This window comes from Sminthopsis crassicaudata, chromosome 5 (genome assembly GCF_048593235.1).
Source record: "Sminthopsis crassicaudata isolate SCR6 chromosome 5, ASM4859323v1, whole genome shotgun sequence".
Classification (NCBI taxonomy): Eukaryota; Metazoa; Chordata; class Mammalia; order Dasyuromorphia; family Dasyuridae; genus Sminthopsis; species Sminthopsis crassicaudata.
The window spans coordinates 250,966,078-250,991,395 of record NC_133621.1 but is presented as its reverse complement, the minus strand read 5'-3'; the positions used below and the strand labels follow the sequence as shown (position 1 = coordinate 250,991,395).

Sequence of the window (25,318 nt, the reverse complement as noted above, 5' to 3'; positions counted from 1 at the left end):
TCTAGTAATATCTTAACATAAAATGATGTAGCCCCATAAAGAGTACAACCCTTTTTCAAATCCTTAATTTTTCCGGATCAAAAGGAGTGTATCTTCTCCTTTTTTAACCTGAAGAGCCAAGCTCTTTAATCACAGGGTAAGCATTTATTAAATCAGATACATTCTGTCCTTCATTTTTTTCCCTTAACCAGTGCCTTTTGTAATCTTGTTATAAGCTGCTTCATAGTGGTGATTGTGTCACTGCCTCTCCCCCTTCTCCTTCTCTTTCCACCCATGAAGGGTTAATTGAGAGGAGAGGGTCATGAGATGGAGAATGCCCATCAGTATTGTATTTAACTCCGTTCTTATTTAATTCTTCATCCTTTTCAACTAGTTTAGTTGGATCCTTTCCCTCCTGCTCTTACTTTTCCTTATTCTATAACTTATATACTTTCCTAAAGCCAGTTGTATTAAATTGTATGTTATATGTATCTTTGGAAATTGAGTCAGGTCCATTTTTATTGTAAAATTGACATAGTTGCTCTCCTACTAATTCTACTCCTCTAGATCCAATTCTTTTTCCATAGAGAACCAAGGAGTTATGTACTGTACAGTTTCCAAAAGTTCAGTGATCTGCTCCCAAATTATAATCAAACTTTGGCTTTCATAAGTCTGACAATGCTCTCTACACATTTTCCTTGAATTGGAAAATAAGGCTGTTTTCTAAACATCTGTCCCATTTTAGCTAAGTACTACTTTAACCCTTTAACAAAGTTTCCTTGTCTATTTTTATACTCACCCTAATTTATTTTCCACTGAAATTAGAATCAGAGACTTTTCTAATTGGAGGCTTTTCTAATGAAATCAGGATCATGTCTACCCCACGTGGGGCGCCAAAATATAATATTCTTCTCTAAAATATAATTTTCTCTTTTTGAGTTTCCTTGGGGTCTCTGGACCTTAGTTCATTAGTTGGTTCATTAAACCATTGTTCAGTAATCACCACAAATGCAGCCAGGGATTAAGGTTCAAATCCTTTATTGTCTCTTTCCAAGTCTTGTCTCCTTTCCTGTGGCCGGGTTAGCTTTCTTAGAGGACTATCTCTCCTTGGTTCCAAGAGCTTCTGCTCCCGCCTGCCTTCTCTGACTTCTGAATCTCCCCAGCTGAATCCTGGCTGAGGCTCTGAGAACTGCTAGTACACTTATCTTTCTGGACCTGAGAGCTTCTTGCTTATATGTCCCACTTGGTGTGTATATCACTAGGAAACCATTATTTGTTGTAGGATTAAATCAATGCTAAACTAGATTTAACAATTGTCTCCTCAATTCCATTTAGTACCTTGTTTCAAGTTTTGGCCCATAACCTCTCCTTGTAAGATTAAATCAATCATACTGAACCACGATAAATTAGATAACTACTGTTGCTATCAATTCCACTGACTTAGCATTTTGTGTCAAGTTCTGGCCCACAGCAAATAATTCTTTTCCAGTATTATCTTCTCTTTATCCTCACCTATTTCCCTAACCAGACTTTATGCCTCTCTGTCAGGATTTCTAACCTTACTTCCAATTCCTATAAGAAACCTCTTTTATCAATCTAGGTTTTCGGGCCTGTAAATTCCTTTACAGAGAACCTCTGTACCACCAGAAGGGAGTCCCCAAAACTCCCTACCCTTGTGCCAAATCCCAAGGGGTTGCAGGGGAGCCAAATCTCTCCATTTGGTTCCCTGAACCCCAAACCTGCCACTAGACCTTATCATTTAACTCCCTGACCACCAGAAACCCTAATTTCATTTTGGTTCCCTAAATCTAGACCTTATCATAATCTCCTGGTTCTGCTCATTTCACTCAGCATCAGTTGATGTAAGTCTCTCCAGGCCTCTCTGTATTTATCCTGCTGGTCATTTCTTACAGAACAATAATATTCCATAACATTCATATACCATAATTTACCCAACCATTCTCCAGTTAATGGGCATCCATTCATTTTCCAGCTTCTAGCCACTACGAAAAGGGCTGCCACAAACATTTTGGCACATACAGGTCCCTTTCCCTTCTTTAGTATTTCTTTGGGATATAAGCCTAGTAGTAGCACTGCTGGATCAAAGGGTATGCATAATCTGATGACTTTTTGAGCATAGTTCCAAATTGCTTTCTAGAATGGTTGAATCTGTTTACAACTCCATCAACAAAAAGTATCCCAGTTTTCTCACATCCCCTCCAACATTCATCATTATTTGTTCCTGTCATCTTAGCCAATCTGACAGGTGTGTAGTGGTATCTCAGAGTTGTCTTAATTCGCATTTCTCTGATTAATAGTGATTTGGAACACTCTTTCATATGAGTGGAAATAGTTTCAATTTCATCATCTGAAAATTGTTCATATCCTTTGATTTATATTAATTGGAGAATGGTTTGATTTCTTATAAATTAAGAGTCAATTTTCTATATATTTTGGAAATGAGGCCTTTATCAGAACCTTTAACTATAAAAATGTTTTCCCAGTTTATTGCTTCCCTTCTAATCAACAAGCAATATTTCTTTGGCTATTTACTCTTGCAGGCGCTTAATCCCTACTTAAAACTTTTTGGAACGGATGGGGCATGGCCTCCCCTTAAAATGCCCCTTAAGAGAGGTAGGCAGATGGAACGCAGGGGAAAATGTAGATATTATTCAATCTGGCGCCTCCTTGCCCTTAAGATTTCGCCAGTAGGGGGCATAGGGGAGAAGGGTGAGGATAGGGCGTAGGCTGTTGTAGCTCCGGCGGACGAGCTCGTACTCTCCAGCACCTGGCTCCACCCCCGTGGTGGGAGGTGGCTTCGGCAACCGCCTCCGTGCGTCGTCACGTGACGGGAAGAAAGCGGGGCGTAGCTAGGGAGTGACAGGGAGGGGGCGGTGGCAGCGCACTAGAATGTGAAGCGGCGCAGGACGGTGGCGGTTGGGGTCCGGAGGGAAGGTGGCGTGGCCGATGACAGCTTTGTCCCGCGACACAGTCCCAGGAGTTGTTGGCAGCGGCCGCAGCAGTAACCCCGGCTAAGGTAGCCCCGGCATCTGTCGCTTCTGCGACGTGAGCAAGTGGCAGCTTAAGGGAGTGAGCTCGAGCTTGAGCCGGAACGCAGAGCGGGCCAAGGCGCGGCCGGGCGCCGCCGCCACCACCTACTCCCCGGGGCCGCGCCCCTTCGCGAGCTGGCCCCCTGAGCCACTGCCTCGGTCCCAGGCTGCGAAGGGAAGTTGGGTGGCCCTGACCCTCGCAGCCTCCTCCTCTGGAGCCCCGTTCTGGTAAGTGCCGAGAAGGTATCGAAGGTGGGGGCGGACGAGAGCGAATGGACACACAGGGCGTGAAGGTCTGAAGAGGAACGAGAAAGAGAGAAAGCCTAAGTTGAGGCCGGGGACTCTGCCTTCTTCCTCCATCCGAGCTTCCCCCTTTCTTGGTTGTCTCGCGGGTCCCCTCCCCTTTCCGCGCCGGAGAGCTGTCACCCTGTGCGGTCTGGCCGGACTCCTGTTTCATTAAGGCTCCAATTGCTAGCCCAATCTGGCCGAGGAACCTCGGAAGCGGGGAGGGCGACCCCCGAAACCTGGGGTGGGGTACACCTTCCCCTAGGGCGGAAAAGCAGGCAGGTCCCGCTCTGCATTGGGGAGGCAATTCTCTGGGTTCGTTGTGTCCCCCGGCAGCCCCTACTTCATTTCTTCTCTACACCCTCAGAGGAAGCCTCAGCATTGGCAGGGGGACACTTTTGTTTCGTCCTTTCCATTCCCTACAGCTTCCCCAGACGCTGACTTTGAGTGAAATGTGCGACTCATGTAGGCAAATTTGAATTAATGGGACCTGGAAGGGAATTTAGAGGCCATTTAAGGCGACCCTTCTCGATTTACAGACGAGGAAACTGAGGTTCAGAAAGGTCACAGTTCTGGGAGTTAGAGCTGGAAAGAACCTTAGAGGCCATTTGATCCAGCCCTACTTTTTTTCTTTTCTTTTTAGAGATAAAGAAGCTGTGGCTTTGAAAGGTTCAAATTGACTTGCCTCAGGGCCATATTGATTGAACTTGGGGCAGTATCCCTAAATCACCTTCTTTCGGGAGAGTGGAGAGGTGGAAGCAGATTTAATGCCCTGAAAGGATTGTTCCAAGAGAAATAGACCTTACCTATTAAAATTGAAATTTTTATTGAATTCTAGATTATCTTTCTTCCCAGATTTGAACTAAGTTTTTACAAGATTATAGACTTAGAGCTGGAAGGAATTTCAAGAGATTGTATAGTCCAACCTCACTTTAGAAATGAAAACTGAGTTCTATAGCAGTTTAGTGAATTGTCCAAGGTCCCAAAAGTCTTCCAAAATGTACTTTAAAGCTTCCAAATTCGGAACTTGTACATCGATCTCGACAAATGTTTTAGGTTTTTTTCTCAATATTTTTTAAAGGTTTCTTATTTAGAAGCAGAATCAAACCACCTTTTAAGTAAAAGGAAATAGTTATTAGACTTTTTGAAGTATTAACCTGTTATTGGGCTTATCTTGTTTAATCATGCTGAAGAGAGAATAGTGTCCCTTTCTCCTTGTTCTCCCCCTCCCCTCCCATAAATTAGATATCTACTTCACAGTGAAATTTTCATTAAGAACACCAAGTCTGTTAAAACCAGTTTAGGCCAACTAAATTATAACATTACTTTAAAATTCCTCTGCTTAGAAAACAACATGCAATTAACAAATGGTCCTGGATCAAATAGTCAGCACTTCATTATTGAGCATCTACTGTATGCTAAATCTGTGGGAAGGTACAAAAGAATCGAAAGTTCTACTTTGTAGATATTGAAGAAATTTAGTTATCAAAAATTAGATTGAGTGTCAGTTTTATTTAAAGTGATCTGCACCCAGATAGTTAAATAAAACTATAATTACAGTTAGATATGACCTGTTAATGTAACATTTGTTGTTTCTCTAAACACTCAACACTCCTATTTAAGGGCTTGTGAATGGAAACACATCTTTTTTCTACTTGGCATCTGTGCATCTTTTGACATTGTTAATCTTTTCTCTTAGCTTCTGAGACTTTATACTTGGTCTTTCTACCATTGTTACCTGTCCTTTTTGGTTGACTATGCAAGTGACTTCAAATTCCATAAACTCTAGGCCTTATTAGCATCTTCCTGCTAAACATTTCTAACTTAATTCAAAGGAGTTCTCCTTCCTTTTCCAACCAAACCCATCCTTTATCTTCACTTCCTTATTTTTGTTGAAATCATTCTCTTCACTGGATTCTTCCCCTCCCTCAATTCTCTTTTACAAGTTAATTGTATATCCTACTTGAAACCCCTGTTATCTGAATAAAATAGTCTAGTAAAGGACTATTGGAAAAGCCTCTTTAGGCTGCCCGGCTTCTAATCTTATCTCTTACTAGTTTCTTCACACAGCTGCCAACCTCTGATATTCCTCAGACACTGATCTGTCGATGTTACTCACCTGCTTCAAAATCATCAGTGACCTCTTACTGCCTTGCCTCTGGGATAGAGTACAAAAAATCATTAACCTGATATTTAAAATCCACCTTTCCAGACCGATTTTATTTCATACTGGATTGCTACCTAGTTATCTCCTGTCTCCCTAACTTTGCAGAAGTGGTTCCTGAAGTTTGCCATCCAGAGGTCATTACCACTCTTTTCAAAGCATACCTCAACATCTCCCAAAAGCCTTCTGTTTACCTCCTTAGCCCAGTCTGACTTTTGAAATTATTTTATGTAACTTTGCATATGCTTTGTTTTTACTTAATTGTGCACAAGTTATATCCTTCCAACAGTCTTTTAAGACGGGAACTATCTGTTTTATTTTTTTATCTTCGGGTGTATCACTATGTTTTTCACACTAAGTAAATGCTTAATATGCTTATTGAATTTAGTAAAGACTTCTGAGAGATTTAGTTTTTTGATTCACATTTTGCAGTCATTTAAGATCTTTAAGATACACCAGAGATTTTAGGTCATCAATTATTTAAATCAATTTAACAAAATTAGGTGTATAGGCATTTAATACTTTATGATTCTGTATGTGTTAGAATAGAAAGTGTATTAGAGATGAAGCCAAAAAGACTTGAGTCTGAATTCTGTCTTTAAGCCACAATAGATGGGGCAGCAGATGGTGCAGTAGATAGAGCACCAGCCCTGAAATCAGGAGGGCCTGAGTTCAAATTTAGCCCAGTGACCCTGGGCAAATCACTTACCCCCAATTGCCTCATGGGGAAAAAAAGACTTATTAGATGCATTAGCATGGTCCAGGATATAACTTTACCTTTCTGGAGCTTGTTTCTTCACCTGTAAAAAAGGGAATATATGGTAATACCTGATGCACCTTCCTCAACAGTTATTATGAGGATCAAATGAATAAATTAAATATAAAATTTAAGGTGCTACATAAATGCCAGTTGCTATTATATTTTTGTTGATGATAGTAGCTCACAAAGAACTTGAATGTGTTTACTTTTATTGCTTTTTATTGATAATTTTTTAATATCTCAGTAATACCTCAGTAATCCCTTCCCCAATAGGACTAACTAGTTAAAAGCAAATTCAGTATACTTGGGAAATTAATTTCTTTTAGCCTCAGTTTTTTTCATCTGTAAAATGGGAATGATAAATGTACCTATTTTAACAGAGTTGTGAGCAATCCAATGAGAAAATATATGAAAGCATTTTGCAAATTTAAAGTGATGCTAGCTGTTCTTTTTTGTATGGTCTTTATTATAGTCACTATGTGAATCTTCCCATTTTTTCAGAATTCTTCATATTTATCTTTCCATTATCATGCAATAATATATTACTTTCTTTTTTATGTTTTATTATTATTATTATCATTAAAGTTTTTTATTTTCAAAACATATGCACAGATAATTTTTCAGCATTGATTGATCCTTGCATAGCCTTGTGTTCCAAATTTTCTCCTAATTCCCTCCCTTAGATGGATAGTAAACCAATATATGTTATACATGTTACATATATATATTAAATCCAGTATATTAGTGAGCATATTTGTACAATTATCTTGCTGCACGAGAAAGATCAGATCATAAAAGGAAAGAAAATGAGTAGAAAACAAAATGCAAAAGAACGACAAAAAGAGTGAGAATGTTATGTTATGATCCACACTTGTTCTCACAGCCCTCTCTCTAGGTTCTCTTCATCACAAGATCATTGAAACATATATTACTTTCATGTATCATAATTATTTAAATATTGCCCAGAATCATTTCCATTCATTTTATTGATCTCTCTTTTTCTTTTTTGTCAATGTATATTCATAGGGATATGATTTTGCTCCTGAGGGCGGCTTTAGCATCATCCCAGAAATGTTGGTATGTTAATTGTTGTTAATATAATACATTAATCATGTAATGCTATGTATCTCTGTGATATGTGAGACAAGGGGCTAGATATACAGTCAGATCTATTCATCATTATTTGTTATGAGTTGTAATGGATATATTTATTTTTGTTTTGTTTTAATTTTTTTTTTTTTTTTTTTTTTTTTTTTTAGCAATTTCAATATAGAAGTGCCATGAGTCTTTAGCTCTGGTTTCTCCAACCATTTTCTCTTTTGCTTATTTTTGTGATAGACTTATCCGAAAGTGAGGGAAAGAATGGGACCAAGATGTCCTGCCACTATTATTTTAATTTAATTTAAAGTCTTTTTGTAGTTCAGTTGATTTCTCCTTTATGAATTTAGATCTAATGCACTTGAAGTCTTTAAAGTTTAGTATTAGTTTGTTATTTGTATATTTCTTTTATTTTGTGAATGTTTGTTTTGGCTTTCTTGATTGCATGATTATAACTCCTGATTTTTTGGATTTACTTGATGCATGGTAAGTTTTTTTCCAGCCTCTTCATTTTTGTGAAAACGGTTAATGGCTTACTGGGCCTAGAGTCAGGAAGACCTGAGTTTAAATCCAGCTTTAGACACTTACTAGCTGGGTGACCCTGGACAAGTCACTTAAGGAATGTTTGCTTGTTTCTTCAGGGGATAATAATAGCATCTACTATTTGTAGGGTTGCTATGAGGATCAAATGAGATGTTTGTAAAAACTATATAAGTGCTTATTCCCTTCCTCCCTTGTTTTTTTTAAATGTATTTTTTTGATTGTGGGGTTTTGTTTTCTTCTCCAATATGTTGTGTTTTTTTTTTTATTTTATTGAATTGTTTAATGCATATATAAAATTATGAGAGTTAGATTTATATTTTCCTCTAATATTTTTTAATGATTTTTTTCCCTCTTCTGTAAATGTGGTCCTTTGTCTCTTCAGTTACTTAATCTACTTTTTGACAACCATATTTAAACTCTTCATTTTATAGGTAACTAAATTGAAGTGGGAATAGCAGAAATGACTTAATAATCTTTTAATGGTAGATGGAACCTGAACATATTTATTAAATGCCTGCTCTATTTAGCGCACTGTTAGGTAATTAGAGGTAAGAAGTAGAGAGTTCTTTTTTTATAGACCTGTGGGTCGATAAGTTAGAGATAAGAGTTTGTGTTTATCTTTCCTTCCCCCCCTCCCCCGTCTATGAAGGAGAAGCATTGGGATGGTGTCAGATGTGCAACAATTGACTTTTCAGGGAGAGAAATGTACTCATGACATATTTGTAAAGTTAAATATGCATAATTAACTTATATCTGTCACTTTCTAAAGACCTGACAAGTAACAAAACAATAAATCAAGCCCTGATTTGTAGCATTTGCCAATTTCCAAGATGTAAAACTGAAAATTTAATGGTGGATCAGCTTCAGCATACCTCATTACATGTATTATTGTCATGCATTTTGAGTGGGAAGAAACTTTCAAAATTATCTGGTCCACTCCCTCTGTCCAGAGAGGTTCCCTGGCCAAGATCACAGAGGAATTAAATAGTATATCTGGCATCACACACAGGCCTTCTTATTGCAGATATAACCCCTTCCCCCCTCATCACACAGATGGAGATATATAGCATTACATGATCAGTGTACTTAAAAAATTATGGAACAAAGTACTGTGTGAAGTGGGATGGGATTGTGGCATTTCAAGGCTTTTATCTAACATGAGGGAGGAGATTCATATGAGAGAATCAGGGAAGATGTCCTGGGGGAGGTATTGTAGGGAAGGATAAGAATTCAACTTATGAAAAAGGAGGAAGGTCATTGCAGTTAATGGGTAAACAATCAGACCAAAGGTATGGTTTGGATCATGTATTATGTATGACTAAAGAATATAGCATTTTTGGGGGAAGCAGAGAATTGTCCAGTTTGGTTGGAATATAGAGAGGGGACAGTGAAATAAAGGGAGAGTGGTGGAGGGAATAGAGGACAGGACTTGGAGTGAGAAAAACACGTGTTCAGATATTTATCAAACTGTGTGATTTTGGGTAATTCAGCCATGGTTCCTTAAAGTGTTTCATTAAAGTATTATGTGTCTACTATATGGGATACTAGCTATTATCATTATTTCCATGTTCTGTGTACAAGATACAAATAGAGATTGTCACATACCTTGTCAAAATGTAGTTAAACAATAAAATATTCTATTACTTTACTATTAAAAAAAATCTGTTAAAAGGAAATATGGTTTGTCTGGTATTATCTGTTTTTAATGGAATCATGCTAATTTTAATTTTTAAAAGTTTTTTTGATTCTTTTTTTTTTAAACATCATTTATATCTCAGTGGTTCTTTTTTTTTTTAACCTCCCTATACTTGCTTGTAAAAAATAATTTGTTTTGTATTTACTTAATACATAGTCTCTAAAACTGTGCCTCATTGTTGTACCTGTATGTAGTCCATTGCTTATTTGCCTGAATTCAGGATGCATTTTCATCAACTATCTTAGGGTGTGATGAGCCAGTTTTTTAGCTTCGATATTGTAGTGGGACCTTTAATTTTCTCTTCCTTTTGTGCTTTGTCTTTTATTTATTTTTTTATTTTTTTAAATTTACAAGATATATGCATGGATAATTTACCTTTGGTCTGATTGTTTACCCATGGATAATTGCAAAACCTTTTGTTCCAATTTTTCCCTCCTCCTCCCCCAGATGGCAGGTTGACAAAAATGTTAAAATATGTTAAAGTTTAAGTTAAATACAATATATGTATACATGTCTATATAGTTATTTTGCTGTACAAAAAGAATCAGACTTTGAAGTATTGAACAATTAACCTGTGAAGAAAATAAAAAATGCAGGCGGACAAAAAATAAGAGGGATTGGGAATTCTATGAAGTGGTTCATACTCATTTCTCAGAGTTCTTTCGCTGGGTGTAGCTGGTTCAATTCATTACTGCTCTGTTGGAATTGATTTGGTTCATCTCATTGTTGAAGAGGGCCACGTCCATGATCATCATATAGTATTGTTGAAGTATATAATGATCTCCTGGTCTTGCTCATTTCACTCACCATCAGTTCATGTAAGTCTCTCCAAGCCTTTCTGAAATCATCATTTCTTACAGCACAATAATATTCCATAACATTCATATACCACAGTTTATTCAGTCATCCTCCAATTGATGGGCAGCCACTCAGTTTCCAGTTTCTGGCCACTACAAAGAGGGCTGCCACAAACATTCCTGTGCTTTGTCTTTCTCTGAAATGAAAAGACTATGAATGCCCTATGAATACTAAGATCTAGAATACTTATTAATTTTCTTAGAAATGAGGGGCAGCTAGGTGGCGCAGTGGATAGAGCACCAGCCTTGAATTCAGGAGGACCCCAGTTCAAATCTGGTCTCAGACACTTAACACTTCCTAGCTGTGTGACCCTGGGCAAGTCACTTAACCCCAGCCTCAAAAAAAAAAAAAAAAAAAAAAAATTTTCTTAGAAATGAATCTTTTAAAGTCTTAAAAAATAGTCACTTTCTACTCCTGGAAATTTGTTCAAAAGGGAAACTTTACTTTGGTTCACTCTTAATATTCAAGATTGATAAGAGAAAACCTTATTTTCCAAACATTTTTTTCTAATATGATCTTGATTTCAGTGCTAGTTTTCCACTAGAGAATAGCTAGAATAATTAAATCTATTAGATGTAGCCATGAGTCTTCTCACTTCCAGTATGTATGTACATATGAGAAGAAATTTCACAAGAAACTTGCCTAAGATAAAAATGCCAAGTGCCTGCCAGGAGTGCTGCCCAGGTACTCTGGTTTGAGCTGCCAGTCACTCATTACAAAACCCGGATAAAAAAAGAGTCTATTGCTCTCAACCTGAAGTTTTGTTCTTTTACTCTGCCTTATCACTACCTTCCAACCACAGTTCCTCTTTGTCTTTGGTTTTACAAGAAAGTCTTCCCCATAATTTATCTATGCATTCAGCTTATCACAAAATTCCTGTTTCTTGTCTGTTTTATGAAGGAGAAATGAGCACATGGAGGAGGAATAAACAAACTTTTCTGTATACCATCTTCTTCTCCTGATGGCTATATGGAAGTGATTTCTGGGATCTTAATATTGCAGGTTTATGATTTTAAAAAATGTTATACTAGGGCTATGCAAACTTTCTGCAGATTTAGAAGTCAAAAGAAACTTTAAAGATTAAAAAAAAAACAACCCAAACTTATTTTATTCATTTTATTAAAAATAAACTTAACTGTCAAAAAAGTAAGCATTTTTGTATACATATTAGAACAGAAAATGAACAGAAGATGATATTCCTTTATCTACTTTGCTTTTTAATGTATATAATAAATTCCATGTTACTTTTAGAATTTTCTTGCTTGTTGTGCCTCCTTTTGAACTTTCTTCTGTTTTCTTCTGTGCATTTAATTGGCTTCAATTAGCCACTTTTTTTTTTTTTTTTGCATCGATATTGCTATCCTTTCCCCTTCCCCTTGACTGCCCTTCTTAATACCAGAAGAACCTGAATTTAAGAATACTTAGAGGGACCAAGGTGTGTCTTTTTTTTTTTTTTTTTTTTTTTTAATCCATATGAAAAAGAAAATAGTGATGGTAAAAAGGAAAACTTTTTTCAAAATAAGATTTCTGAGTCACTTGACATCTCATCCTTCTAGTGTTAAAAATACAGGGCTGGGGGTAAGAGGAAGGTAAGAGGGGAGAGAGAGAGGGAGAAAGAAGGACAAGAACAAACCAGAATCTCTTATAATAAATTGGACCATAAAGTGACCATGTCTAAATATGTATCTTTCTGTACTTTGAGTTCAGTTCTACTCACACCTCTGTAAACTTGAGTCCACTATTTTTGTCAGGTAGGTAAAAAGCTTTATTTATAATCCTACTGGAGACATTAAATAGAATTCTTAAGTCATTCAGAGTTGTTATTTTCTTTACATTGTTCTAGATTTGCCCACTTTGCGCTTACTACCCTGGATTTTCTTAATTTCTTAAAATAATTCATTCCATTCCATTCACATACGTCCTTAGATTCAAGTCTCTCTTTAGAATAAACAAAATTTGTTTTGCTTCTGATTTTTCTTTCTTGATATAATCTTCTCTTAACCTTCTATTCTATCGCCCTTTTCCTTGTTAAGTTTGATGTATTTCTACAACAAGATTGTGTATTTGTGACCTTCTTTGTTTTAGATAGAAATGATACTCATTTAATATTGGGTGACACTGTGGATGGGGTGCTGGGCCTGAAATTAGGAAAACTCATCTTCTTGAGTTCAAATCTGCCCTTAGACATTTACTGTCTATGTGATCCTGGACAAGTTACTTAACTCTTTTTTTTCCCTCAGTTTTCTCATCTGTAAAAATGATCTGCACAAAGTAACTATAAATATGTATACATTTTTGTATTTAACATATACTTTAATGGATTTAACATGTATTGGACTACCTGCCATCTAGGGGAGTGGGTGGGGGGGAAGAAAGGGAAAAGTTGGAACAAAAGGTTTTGCAAAAGGTTTTGAAAAATTACCCATGCATATGTTTTGTAAATAATTTAAAAAAAAAAAAAAAAAAGATCTGTAGAAGTAAATGTTGTTGTTGCCAAAAGTATTGTTGCCAAAAAATGCCAAAAGAGTCAGACACAAGCAAAACAACTGAACAACAGCAATCCTCTGTCCTTAATTTCATATTTGCATACTCTCACACAAATTATGAAAACTATCAAATCCTACTGCTTGTCTTTTTTACAATATTCCTTAGGTGAGGTCCTGTTGGTCTTTGAGATGTGGAATGGTCCATTTTTAGGCCTCCTGTGGCATTTCAGAGCAGAGGTGTTTGAATTGATGGGGGTTTTTTGCCCAAGAATATCTCCCAATATGATTTTGAAGGAGTGAATTTATCTGCTGTTTTTTATTTTAGGGTCTAGTAACATTTTTAGAAATTGAGAATTTCTGTATCATTCTTTATTAAAAAAAACTCTGCCTCTAAATATGTATACCTCTTTCCCCTTCTCCCAGTATAAAAACTGCAAAAATGTTGTTACAAAGTCTTTTATGTTTTATAATTACAAGAATCAATTTCTTGGTGTGAGCCAGTATGTTTTGTGCTTTGTTCTCTCCATTTACAGCTTCATCTACTATAGAGATACCTTGAATTTGAGTTAATAATGCCTCTCAAGCAATTTGAAATTCATAGCTACCATCAAGGTTGATAGTGAATGTGAAAACATTTTGGAAACTGTAAAACATTGTACACATACAAGCTGTTTCCAAAGTGTTGTGACTGCTTGATTAACCTGGATATCTTAGAATCAGCCAGAGTCAGGATAAGCAAAAGTCTTTATTCTTGGTTCTTTGGGGTCCCTGTCAGGGGGTTAGATATAGGAATCTCCACACCTCCTTTCTCTCTCTCCATTGCCAAAGAATGATCCTGCTTGTCCTACTCCACCCTTTGATTTCCCTTCCTCTTCTCTGTCCACACCCACAGAGTTGAGTAGGGTCATCCTCCAAGCATATGTGAATAGAGAATTGTCCAATTGGTAATTAGCTTTAAGTGCTCTGTTAAGTGCAACTGCTCAGAGTTTCAGCTCTTTATACCAAAGCATTATGAAACTTTGTTATTAGAAGAGACTTTAGAACTGAGGTCCTCAAACTATGGTCCGTTGAGGACGTTTATGCAGCCCACCGAGTTATGGCAAAATCAGATTGGAAGTGACGTTTGACTGGACTCAGGCTGCGGAGACAGAATGTGAGGCAATACTGAGGTGAGGTGAGTTCTCAGGCCGGGGTGTATGGTGTGGGGAAGGGAGAGAGAGGCAGAAGGAGAACTGATGGCCTGCAGCCTTGTAAAATAAGGGAAGCTAGCACAACAGACAGGTGTGAGGGATGTACAGTGCATGCTGTGCATGTCACAGCCTCTGCAAGGGGGAATATATGGGCTGTGTCTGGTAAGTGTGTATAGTAACAGTACTACAAGTCCCAGCTTGACTCTGTCATTGTCATTATGCTGTAATGACAATATATCAGCTTCTTCTCGTGCATGTTGTGGTACTGACTGTTGTTGTCACCCAGAGGGAGGCCCTGGTACCAGGCCGTGGCCCTGTATCCATAGTGACCTCATGTCTGGCTGTTGTGGTCATCAGTTTTATAATTGTATGCATGTTCTGTAGTTTCATAAAGAGATGGAATATTGCTAACAAATGTCATCACCTTATAATCACTGGGGAATCTGACTTTAGTGCCCCCCACTTATCCTGAGTATGAGGGGGTGCAGAGCTGGTGTACTGCCTTATCCCCCTCCAGATTCTTAAGGTCCTCATACACTTGTGCAGCTTTAAGTCACATGATGACCTCCCCCAGAAGCCCCAATGTTTGATTTGTCACTGAAGCTAATTCTGCACATTCAATATATTGCACAGTTATATACATATATGCATAGTCTTGCCTGCAATTATGATAAATTACAAGTGCAGCATGTACAATCATGCAGTGCTGGATCATGAGAATTGATCCCAGGATTCAGGGGAAGCTAGGGCATTTGGGAGGGCCGCCTGAGTGGTGACTTGTGTGGAGTGAAGGTCTGAAGCGGGAGAGAGAGTGCGGAAAACAGGCATCACAGCACAGAGGCAGCTTGAAGGAAGTTGGGCATTGCAGTCTGTATGTCTCTGTGGGCAAAGTTATTGCTGGTATGCTGTTTTTGTAGTGCTGCATATATATATTGGTATTTTACTAATAGCAATTTGGAATCCCTTAGAAATAATGATGTCAAGAAAAAGAAAAATTGACTTGCAGTGTAGGCTATTCAAAGAACAGTGGACTTGTGATTACTTTTTCATGCAGTACAAGGAAAGAGCTGTATGTCTTATATGCCATATAATGTCTGTGTTCAAAGAATATAATTTGTGTCGACACTATGAAACTCAACATAAAGATAAATATGATTGATTGTTTAGAGAAGTGAGAAAAGATAAAAATTTTAAAACTGAAAAATACATTGACAACTCAGCAAAATATTTTTGTGAAGCAGAAGCAGCTAAATATTTCATCACTGTGAGCAAATTTTCAAGTTGCCAAGCTAATAGCAGGCACTGGTAGACCATTCGTGGAGAGAGAATTTGTTTAAAAATGCCTTCTTTCTATTGCCAAAGAGATGTGTCCAGAGAAGGCCGATTTATTTAGTACAGTGAGTCTTTCAGGCCCTACAATTACACAGAGGATTGAAGAAATGGGAGACAATCTGCATCAGCATTTGCAAAACTCCACAAAAAAAAAATTTCATATTTTTCCTTGGCATTCAACAAAAGCAATGATGTTCGTGATTCTGCACAACTTCTAATTTTTATTCGTGGGACGAATGATTATTTTGAAGTCATAGAAGAGCTTGCTGCACTGCAAAGCATCAAAGGAACAACTACAGGAGAGGATATCTGTGAAAATGTTTGCTAAACTATGAATGGTTTGGACTGGACTGGGCTAAACTAGCCAGCGGGACAACTGATGGTGCCCCTAGCATGGTGGGGTCTAAGAAAGGAGCTCGCATTAACCAAGAGGTGGACAGACATAACCATTTTCATCCAATAGCTAACTATACACTGCCTCATCCATCAACAAGCGCTGTGTAGTAAATCACTGAAGTGGGACTCTGTTAGAAAATTGTGGTAGCTTGTTTTAACTTTATTATAGCTAATGCAATAAATCATAGACAATTTCAGGAATTTCTGTCTGAGCTAAATGTTGAGTATGAAGATGTTCTATATCACGCACAAGTCTGTTGGCTGTGGAGAGAGAGTTTTGAAACGTTTCTACGACTTCCACGGATTACAACTTTCTGCTTTCAAAAAACAAAGAAGTTCTCAGAGCTCAATGATGCAGAATGGAAATGGCGCCTTGCCTTTCTGACAGATGTAACAGAGCTACTCAGCAATTTCAATATGCAACTTCAAGGAAAGGAGAAGCTCATCTGTGATATGCAATCATATGTCAAAGCATTTGAAGTAAAATTAGGCCCCCTCATCAAATAAGTGAAGGAGGAAAACTTCTGCCATCTCCCCACAACTTAAAATCTGTTAACAGAAAAACTGCTGATTGCATTCCCAAATAAAACATGTGTGGATTCATTGGAAAAATTGCGAAAGGAGTTCCCATTTAGATTCAAAGAGCTTCATCTCCATGAACAGGACATACAGCTTTTCCATAACCCATTTTCTATTGACATTGAAAATGTGGATACAATTTACAATGGATCTGGCTGAACTGCCGAATTGTGACTCTCTGAAAGACGCATTAAAGTCAAGCAGCCTTCATAATTTCTATGCCTCTCTCCCCTCTGAGACATTTCCTCATCTCAGGAACCATGCACTCAAAATGGCAACCATCTTTGGCAGCACTTATGTCTGTGAACAGACTTTTTCTAGAATGAAGCATTTGAAATCTTCAACCAGATCAAGACTAACAGATGCACATTTGCATCACTTGTTAAGACTAGCAGTGACAAATATGGATCCAGGCATTGACCATCTCATTAGCCAAAAGCAGGCCCATAGTTCCCATTGAAATACTGGTAAGTTTGTTGATTTAACTTTACTTCATTTTAAATATTGTATTCCCGTATTGTTTCTTCACTTCAAAATAAGATATATGCAGCGTGCATAGGAATTTGCCCCCTATTTAAAAAGTAAGCATATCTCTTAGTTTTTTTTTCCCCCAAAAAACAGGATTAAGTGACTTGCCGAGGATTACACAGTAAATGTCAAGTATCTGAATATGAATTTGAACTCAGATCCTTCTGGCTGGTATTCTATTTCTTGTTTCATATAGTTGCACCAATTATTTAGTCTTTGAAGTTCTCCAGTAACTGAAAAATAATTGCTATTTATCTTTATAAGATAGCTTTAATTCTTTTTTTTTTTCCCAATAAAATTTCTTTTTTTTTTTTTTAATTTTTTTATTATATATATATATATTTTTTTTTTTTATAATATTATCCCTTGTATTCATTTTTCCAAATTACCCCCCCTCCCTCTATTCCCTCCCCCCGACGACAGGCAATCCCATACATTTTACATGTGTTACAATATAGTCTAGGTACAATACATGTGTGTGAATATCATTTTCTTGTTGCACAATAAACATTAGAATCCGAAGGTACATGCAACCTGGGCAGACAGATATTAGTGCTAACAATTAACATTCACTTCCCAGTGTTTGTTCTCTGGGTGTAGCTACCTCTGTCCATCATTGATCAACTGGAAGTGAGTTGGATCTTCTTTATGTTGAAGATTTCCACTTCCATCAGAATACATCCTCATACAGTATTGTTGTTGAAGTGTACAGTGATCTTCTGGTTCTGCTCATTTCACTCAGCATCAGTTGATTTAAGTCTCTCCAGGCCTCTCTGTATTCCTCCTGCTGGTCATTTCTTACAGAGCAATAATATTCCATAACCTTCATATACCACAATTTACCCAACCATTCTCCAACTGATGGACATCCATTCATCTTCCAGTTTCTAGCTACAACAAAAAGAGCTGCCACAAACATTTTGGCACATATATGTCTCTTTCTGCTCTTTAGTATTTCTTTGGGATATAATCCCAGTAGTAGCGCTGCTGGGTCAAAGGGTATGCACAGTTTGACAGCTTTTTGGGCATAATTCCAGATTGCTCTCCAGAATGGCTGGATTCTTTTGCAACTCCATCAGCAATGTATTAGTGTCCCAATTTCCCCACATCCCCTCCAACATTCATCGTTATTTGTTCCTGTCATCTTAGCCAATCTGACAGGTGTGTAGTGGTATCTCAGAGTGGTCTTAATTTGCATTTCTCTGATCAGTAGTGATTTGGAACACTTTCATGTGAGTGGATATAGTTTCAATTTCTTCCTCTGAGAATTGTCTGTTCATATCCTTTGACCATTTATCAATTGGAGAATGGTTCGGTTTCTTATAAATTATGGTCAGTTCTCTATATATTTTGGAAATGAGACCTTTGTCAGAACCTTTGTTTTTAAAAATATTTTCCCAATTTGTTACTTCCCTTCTAATCTTGTTTGCATTAGTATTATTTGTACAGAAACTTTTTAGTTTGATGTAATCAAAATCTTCTATTTTGTGATCAATAATGATCTCTAGTTCTCCTCTGGTCATAAATTCCTTCCTCCTCCACAAGTCTGAGAGGTAGATTATCCTCTGTTCCTCTAATCTATTTATTATCTCCCTCTTTATGCCTAAATCATGGATCCATTTTGATCTTATCTTGGTATATGGTGTTAAGTGTGGATCCATATCTAATTTCTGCCATACTAATTTCCAGTTTTCCCAACAGTTTTTTCCGAATAATGAATTTTTATCCCTAATGTTGGAATCTTTGGGTTTGTCAAAGATTAGATTGCTATAGATGTATCCTTTTTTGTCCTTTGTATCTAATCTGTTCCACTGATCTACCGGTCTATTTCTTAGTCAATACCAAATGGTTTTGGTGACTGCTGCTATAGCTTTAGATCAGGTACACTTAGACCACCTTCCTCTGAGTTTTTTTTCATTAGTTCCCTTGTAATTCTCGACCTTTTATTCTTCCATATGAATTTTGTTGTTATTTTTTCTAGGTCATTGAAATAGTTTCTTGGGAGTCTGATTGGTATAGCACTAAATAAATAGATTAGTTTGGGGAGTATTGTCATCTTTATTATATTCGCTCGGCCTATCCAAGAGCACTGAATGTCTTTCCAATTATTTAAATCTGATTTTATTTTTGTGGCAAGTGTTTTGTAATTTTTCTCATATAATTCCTGACTATTCTTTGGTAGATGGATTCCCAAATATTTTATACTCTCAACATTTGTTTGGAATGGAATTTCTCTTTGTATCTCTTGCTGTTGCATTTTGTTAGTGATATATAAAAATGCCGAGGATTTATGTGGATTTATTTTGTATCCTGCCACTTTGCTGAAATTTTGAATTATTTCTAGTAGCTTTTTAGCAGAGTCTTTGGGGTTCTCTAAGTATACCATCATGTCATCTGCAAAAAGTGATAGTTTAATTTCCTCATTTCCTACTCTAATTCCTTGAATCTCTTTCTCGGCTCTTATTGCCGAGGCTAGCGTTTCTAGTACTATATTGAATAGTAATGGTGATAGTGGGCAACCTTGTTTCACTCCTGATCTTACTGGGAAAGGTTGCAGTTTATTTCTATTGCATATTATGCTTACTGAAGGTCTTAAATATATGCTCCTGATTATTCTAAGGAATAGTCCATTTATTCCTATACTCTCAAGAGTTTTTAGTAGGAATGGATGTTGGATTTTGTCAAATGCCTTTTCTGCATCTATTGAGATGATCATATGGTTCTTATTAATTTGATTATTAATATGGTCAATTATATTAATAGTTTTCCTAATATTAAACCAGCCCTGCATTCCTGGAATAAATCCTACTTGATCATAGTGTATTATCTTGGAGATGATTTTCTGAAGTCTTTTTGCTAATATCTTATTTAAGATTTTAGCATCAATATTCATTAAGGAGATTGGTCTATAATTTTCTTTCTCAGTTTTCGATCTACCTGGTTTAGGTATCAGTACCATGTCTGTGTCATAAAAGGAGTTTGGTAGGACTCCTTCATCCCCTATTTTTTCAAATAATTTATATAACATTGGGGCTAATTGTTCTTTAAATGTTTGGTAGAATTCACATGTGAATCCATCTGGCCCTGGGGATTTTTTCCTGGGGAGTTGATTAATAGCTTGTTCTATTTCTTTTTCTGAAATGGGACTATTTAAGCAATTTATCTCCTCCTCTGTTAATCTAGGGAGCCTATATTTTTGGAGGAAGTCATCCATTTCACTTAAGTTATCAAATTTATTGGCATAAAGTTGGGCAAAGTAACTCCTTATTATTTCTCTAATTTCCTCTTCATTGGTGGAAAGACCCCCCTTTTCATTTCTAAGACTATCAATTTGATTTTCCTCTTTCTTTTTTTTGATCAAATTTACCAAAGGTTTATCTATTTTATTGGCTTTTTCATAAAACCAACTCTTGGTTTTATTTATTAATTTAATAGTTTTTTTACTTTCAATTTTATTGATTTCTCCTTTTAATTTTTGTATTTCAAGTTTAAGTTTTGGTTGGGGGTTTATAATTTGGTCTTTTTCTAGCCTTTTAAGTTGTAAGCCCAATTCGTTAATCTTCTCTTTCTCAATTTTCTTCAAATAAGCCTCTAAAGATATAAAATTTCCCCTTATTACTGTTTTAGCTGCATCCCAAAGATTTTGATATGATGTCTCATCATTGTCATTATCTTGGGTGAAATTGTTAATTGTTTCTATAATTTGCTCTTTCACCCAGTCATTCTTTAAGATGAGATTATTCAGTTTCCAATTACTTTTTGGTCTATTTACCCCTAACTTTTTACTGAATGTAGCTTTTATTGCATTGTGATCTGAGAAGAAGGCATTTATTATTTCTGCCTTCCTACATTTAATTTTGAGATCTTTATGTCCTAATATATGGTCAATTTTTGTATAGGATCCATGAACTGCTGAGAAGAAAGTATATTCCTTTCTATTGCCATTCAGTTTTCTCCAAAGGTCTATCATACCTAGTTTTTCTAATGTTCTATTTACTTTTTAAATTTCTTTCTTGTTTGTTTTGTGGTTTGATTTGTCTAAATCTGAGAGTGCAAGGTTGAGATCTCCCACTATTATAGTTTTACTGTCTATTTCTTCTTGCAGTTCTCTTAACTTTTCCTTTAGAAAGTTAGATGCTATACCACTTGGTGCATATATGTTTAGTATTGATATGGCTTCATTATTTATGCTACCTTTCAGCAGGATATAGTTTCCTTCCTTATCTTTTTTAACGAGATCTACTTCTGCTTTTGCTTGATCTGAGATAAGGATAGCTACCCCTGCTTTTTTGGCTTTACCTGAAGCATAATTGGCTCTGTTCCAACCTTTTACCTTTATTCTGTATGTATCTCCCTGGTTTAAGTGTGTTTCCTGTAAACAACATATTGTAGGGTTCTGCTTTTTGATCCAATCTGCTATCCGTCTCCGTTTGATGGGATCGTTCATCCCATTTACATTTACAGTTAAAATTACTAATTCTGTATTTCCTGCCATCGTATTATCCCCAGATTATGCTTTTTTCCCTTGACCCCCCTGATCCCCCTCCCCGATATTTAATTTACAGATCCCCCTTGTGACGCGCAACCCTCCCTCTTTTTTTTTTTTTTTTTTTTTTTTAGGATCCCTCCCCCCTCCCTCCAAGTCCCTTCACTTATTCTCCTTTTCCTTTTCCCTTTTCCTCTCCCCCCTTTTAATGAGGTGAGAGAAAATTCTCTGAAAAACAAATATGTTAATTATTTACTCTTTGAGCCTCTTCTGATGAGAGTAAGATTCACACAATGATTCTCCCCCTCACTAAGTTCCCTCAGATATGGTGTATTTTCTATGTCTCTTCCTGGGATGTAGTTTCCCTCTTTTTATCAATCCTTCCCCTTTTTCTGAACCGACCTCCTTCCCTTTACTACACCCCCCTTTTTTTCTTTTATATCAGTAAAATCAAATTATCCTTGAGTATTTTTTATATACCCACAACAGAGTTACAGTTCTCAAGGGTTCTGTGTACCTTTTTCTGTTTCTCTTCAGTCTTGTGGATGTAGATCAAATTTTTTGTTTAAGTCTGGTTTTTTTCTTAGAAACATATAGAATTCCTCTGTTTCATTGAATGACCATCTTCTTCCATGGAAAAAGATGCTAAACTTAGCTGGGTAGTTCATTCTTGGTTGCAGTCCTTGATCTTTTGCCTTACGGAATATCAGGTTCCAGGCCCTTCTATCTTTTAATGTGGAGGCAGCCAGATCTTGGGTGACCCTTATTGTGGCACCTTGGTATTTAAATTGTTTTTTTCTAGCTGCTTGCAGGATTTTCTCCTTTGTGTGGTAATTCTGCAGCTTAGCCACTATATTCCGTGGTGTTCTTTTTTTAGGGTCTATTTCAGAAGGAGTTCGATGAATTCTTTCCACATCTACTTTCCCTTCTGTTTCTATTATCTCTGGACAGTTCTCTTTGATAATTTCCTGTAAAATAGAATCTAGGCTCTTTTTTTGGTCATAGTTTTCTGGAAGTCCAATAATCCGCAGATTATCTCTCCTAGATCTATTTTCCAGGTCTATAGATTTTCCCAGTAAGTATTTGACGTTGTTCTCCAGCTTCTCATTTTTTTTTGTTTTGTTTGACTGATTCTTGGGTTCTCTGTGAATCATTCATTTCTATTTGTTCCATCCTGACTTTTAAGGAGTTATTTTCTTCTTTCACAGTTTTTAGTTCTTTTTGTAAATGCCCAATTTCGTTTTTAAATGAATTATTTTGCTCTATTGAATTTTTTTCCATTTCCCTAATTTTTTTTTTTGAGAATTATTTTCTTTTTCCAATTCAGAAATTCTATTTTCTTGAGACTTTTTTATCTTTTCCAATTCAGAAATCCTACTTTCCTGTGTTTTTTTAACCTTTTCTAATTCATAAATTTGCATCTCCTGTGAATTCTTTATTTTTTCCAACTCCAATTTCAGGACGTTGTTATTCTCTATCATAGCTTCCCTTTCCTTTCCCCATTTTTCTTCAATCTCCCTCAATTTTTTAAGAGTTTCTTCTAGGAGAGAGTTATGTGATGGGGGGCAGGGATCGTTCCCCTTTGGGTTGTTATCTGCTGACTCTCTGCTGTTAACTTCCTCGGGGTTGGATACCCGCTCTTTCTCTGTATAGAAGGAATCTATGGTTTTTCTAGCTTTTTTGCTCATACTTAAAAAATCTTTTGGGGTCTGTCCCTGGGGTAGGAAATTATTTATTTACTTCTTTACCAGCTTCCTCCCAGACCAGATGGATGCAGCGGCTCCTGAGCCTGAGCTGAGATAGAGCTCTGGGAGAGAGTTCCCCACCCCCTCCCTGGAAGTGCCTCAGAGGTGATTAGCACTACTGTGCTTCCAGGGCGTAGAATAGTAAAGACAACACAAAGCCCAGCCTATGTGTCCGGGTGGGGAGTAGATGTCTGCAGCAGGTGACATGAAAAGCCCCTGCGCTCAAACTGGAAGTGTCTGCCAGAAACCGCGGTCCCTAGTTCAAAGGTTCCGCTTCTCTGGGACTTCCTGGAGCTGAGTTCCACTCCCTCCAGCTAAACTAGGCAGTGTGTGTTGCCTTGGGCCGTATCCACCCACTTGTCAGTCTCTTAATTATTCTCAGGTGGTAGCTGAGGCCACACCCCCTGGTGCCGAGTCTTTGCTGAGTCACCCCCAGGATGGAAAATCCAATCTGAGCTTTAAAACCTCTTGGCTTTCTCTTCTGAACTGCCAAATAATTAGCAGAGAAGAGCTAACAGCCTGTGCCAGATTCCTTTACCTCAGTGGCTTCTCTGATCCCAGAGCCCTTCCCAGCGCAATGGGCGCAGTGTGCCACTACCCCACCGTCTGTGCTGGTCTCTCTTATTCCTCCCCTGAGAACTGACCTTTCCTGTTGAAACTCCAGATTCTCTTCAGCTGGTAAGTCGTGCTTCCAGTCCTTGTGGTATCTATCAGTCCTGAGCTAATTCTGAGACTTAATTTATCTAATTGGTTGTGAGGGAGTGAGGACGTTCACTGAGTTGTGTGTTTCTTCTCCGCCATCTTGGCTCCGCCCCCTAGATAGCTTTAATTCTTAAGAAACTTTATCTTGAATCAATAGTCTATACCTAACAGTGCTCCTCAGAACAACAATTAATCATGTCTCTCCTCCCTTCCCCCCAATTATTTCCTGTTCCTTTAATCATTCATAATTAAAATTCTCTTGTTATTGTTGTCTTCTGGTATTAAACATCTAGAGAACATAATGAATAGTATTGAATCTAAAGTCAGGAAGACCTGAATTTATATTCTTCCTCAGACTCTTGCTGCCTGTGTCACTTATCTCTCTGGGTCTTAGTTTCTTCATTGTGAAATGAGAGTTGCATTGGATGCCCTCTAAGGTGTTTCCTCAAGTCTAAATCTATGATCCTCTAATTCAACTTGTTTATTAGCTTTCCTAAAATATTCTAGATGTGTTTTAAACCAGGGTAAACTATAGAGGAATAATTATTTTCCTTGCAATGGAAGCTATTATGTGTCCTTCCTAAATTTATATTTGTTTTGTTGGAATGCTTCACCCTTTTTTGTCACATTTCATACTTTATTTGGATTTCTTACAGATAGGATTGAATGCTTAACCTTTGTATTAGAAGTATGGTTACAAAACTTGAGAAGTTCAGCTCTAAAAAGTTTTGAATTCAATGGGTTGGAAGACTATTAGAAATATGTAAGAATTTTTTGATATGTAATAAATATGTATGAAAACATTAATATGTAAAAAAACAAAGTAAATATTAAAACAATTTATAAGAAATACTTATTTATGCACACATATATGTGTACATATCAGTATACACATTCCTATATTTATATACATATATGTAAATACATATATATATACTAAACCTTTCAACTAACATTTTGTTTTATTTTGTTTTCCATATTTGAAATTATGGTGTTAGTTTTGATTTTTCCACTTTCTTGCTTTCTCATAGTGTTACTTGAGTCTGCCTGCCTGATATTGGTCTATTGTATTTTTTTCTTCCTCTTGATTCCTACTAGCTCCTGACATTACTGACATTAGACCGTTGCAGCTATTTTACTTCTCTTATTACACATGTAGCCTGCTAATTGGTCTCCTTGCTTTAAGTCTTTGCTCACTCCAGTCTATTTGTCACACAAATGCTCAAGTGGGTCTGTTCCTGTCATTCCTGTTCATTAAGCTGCCCAATTTATTTATTTAGCTTTGAAAACGCCTCATAACTTGACTTAAATCGATCTGTCCAACCTTAATGTATATTATTCCCTTTCCCTTATTAAATAATGAAACCAAACTAGATAATGAAATCAAACTAGTCTTATATTATTTTTCTCAAATGATACCTATTTTGGGGTTTTTGTACTG

At 36.9% G+C, this 25,318-nt stretch overlaps 1 protein-coding gene across 12 annotated transcripts in view; it reads left to right on the top strand.

The window, feature by feature from the left end:
- The first annotated feature begins 2,837 nt into the window (after positions 1-2,837).
- The window catches only part of OSBPL8 (oxysterol binding protein like 8), a 236,004-nt gene continuing 213,523 nt past the window's right edge, over positions 2,838-25,318 (top strand). For 6 of the 12 annotated variants that reach the window (XM_074270818.1, XM_074270819.1, XM_074270808.1 and 3 more), the window contains exons 1-2: positions 2,878-3,257; positions 7,265-7,315. The gene's annotated coding sequence lies outside the window, so the exon portion shown is untranslated. Of the gene's footprint in view, positions 3,258-7,264; positions 7,316-25,318 lie in introns of all 12 variants that reach the window. The other 6 variants (XM_074270814.1, XM_074270812.1, XM_074270809.1 and 3 more) reach the window with 4 other exon arrangements.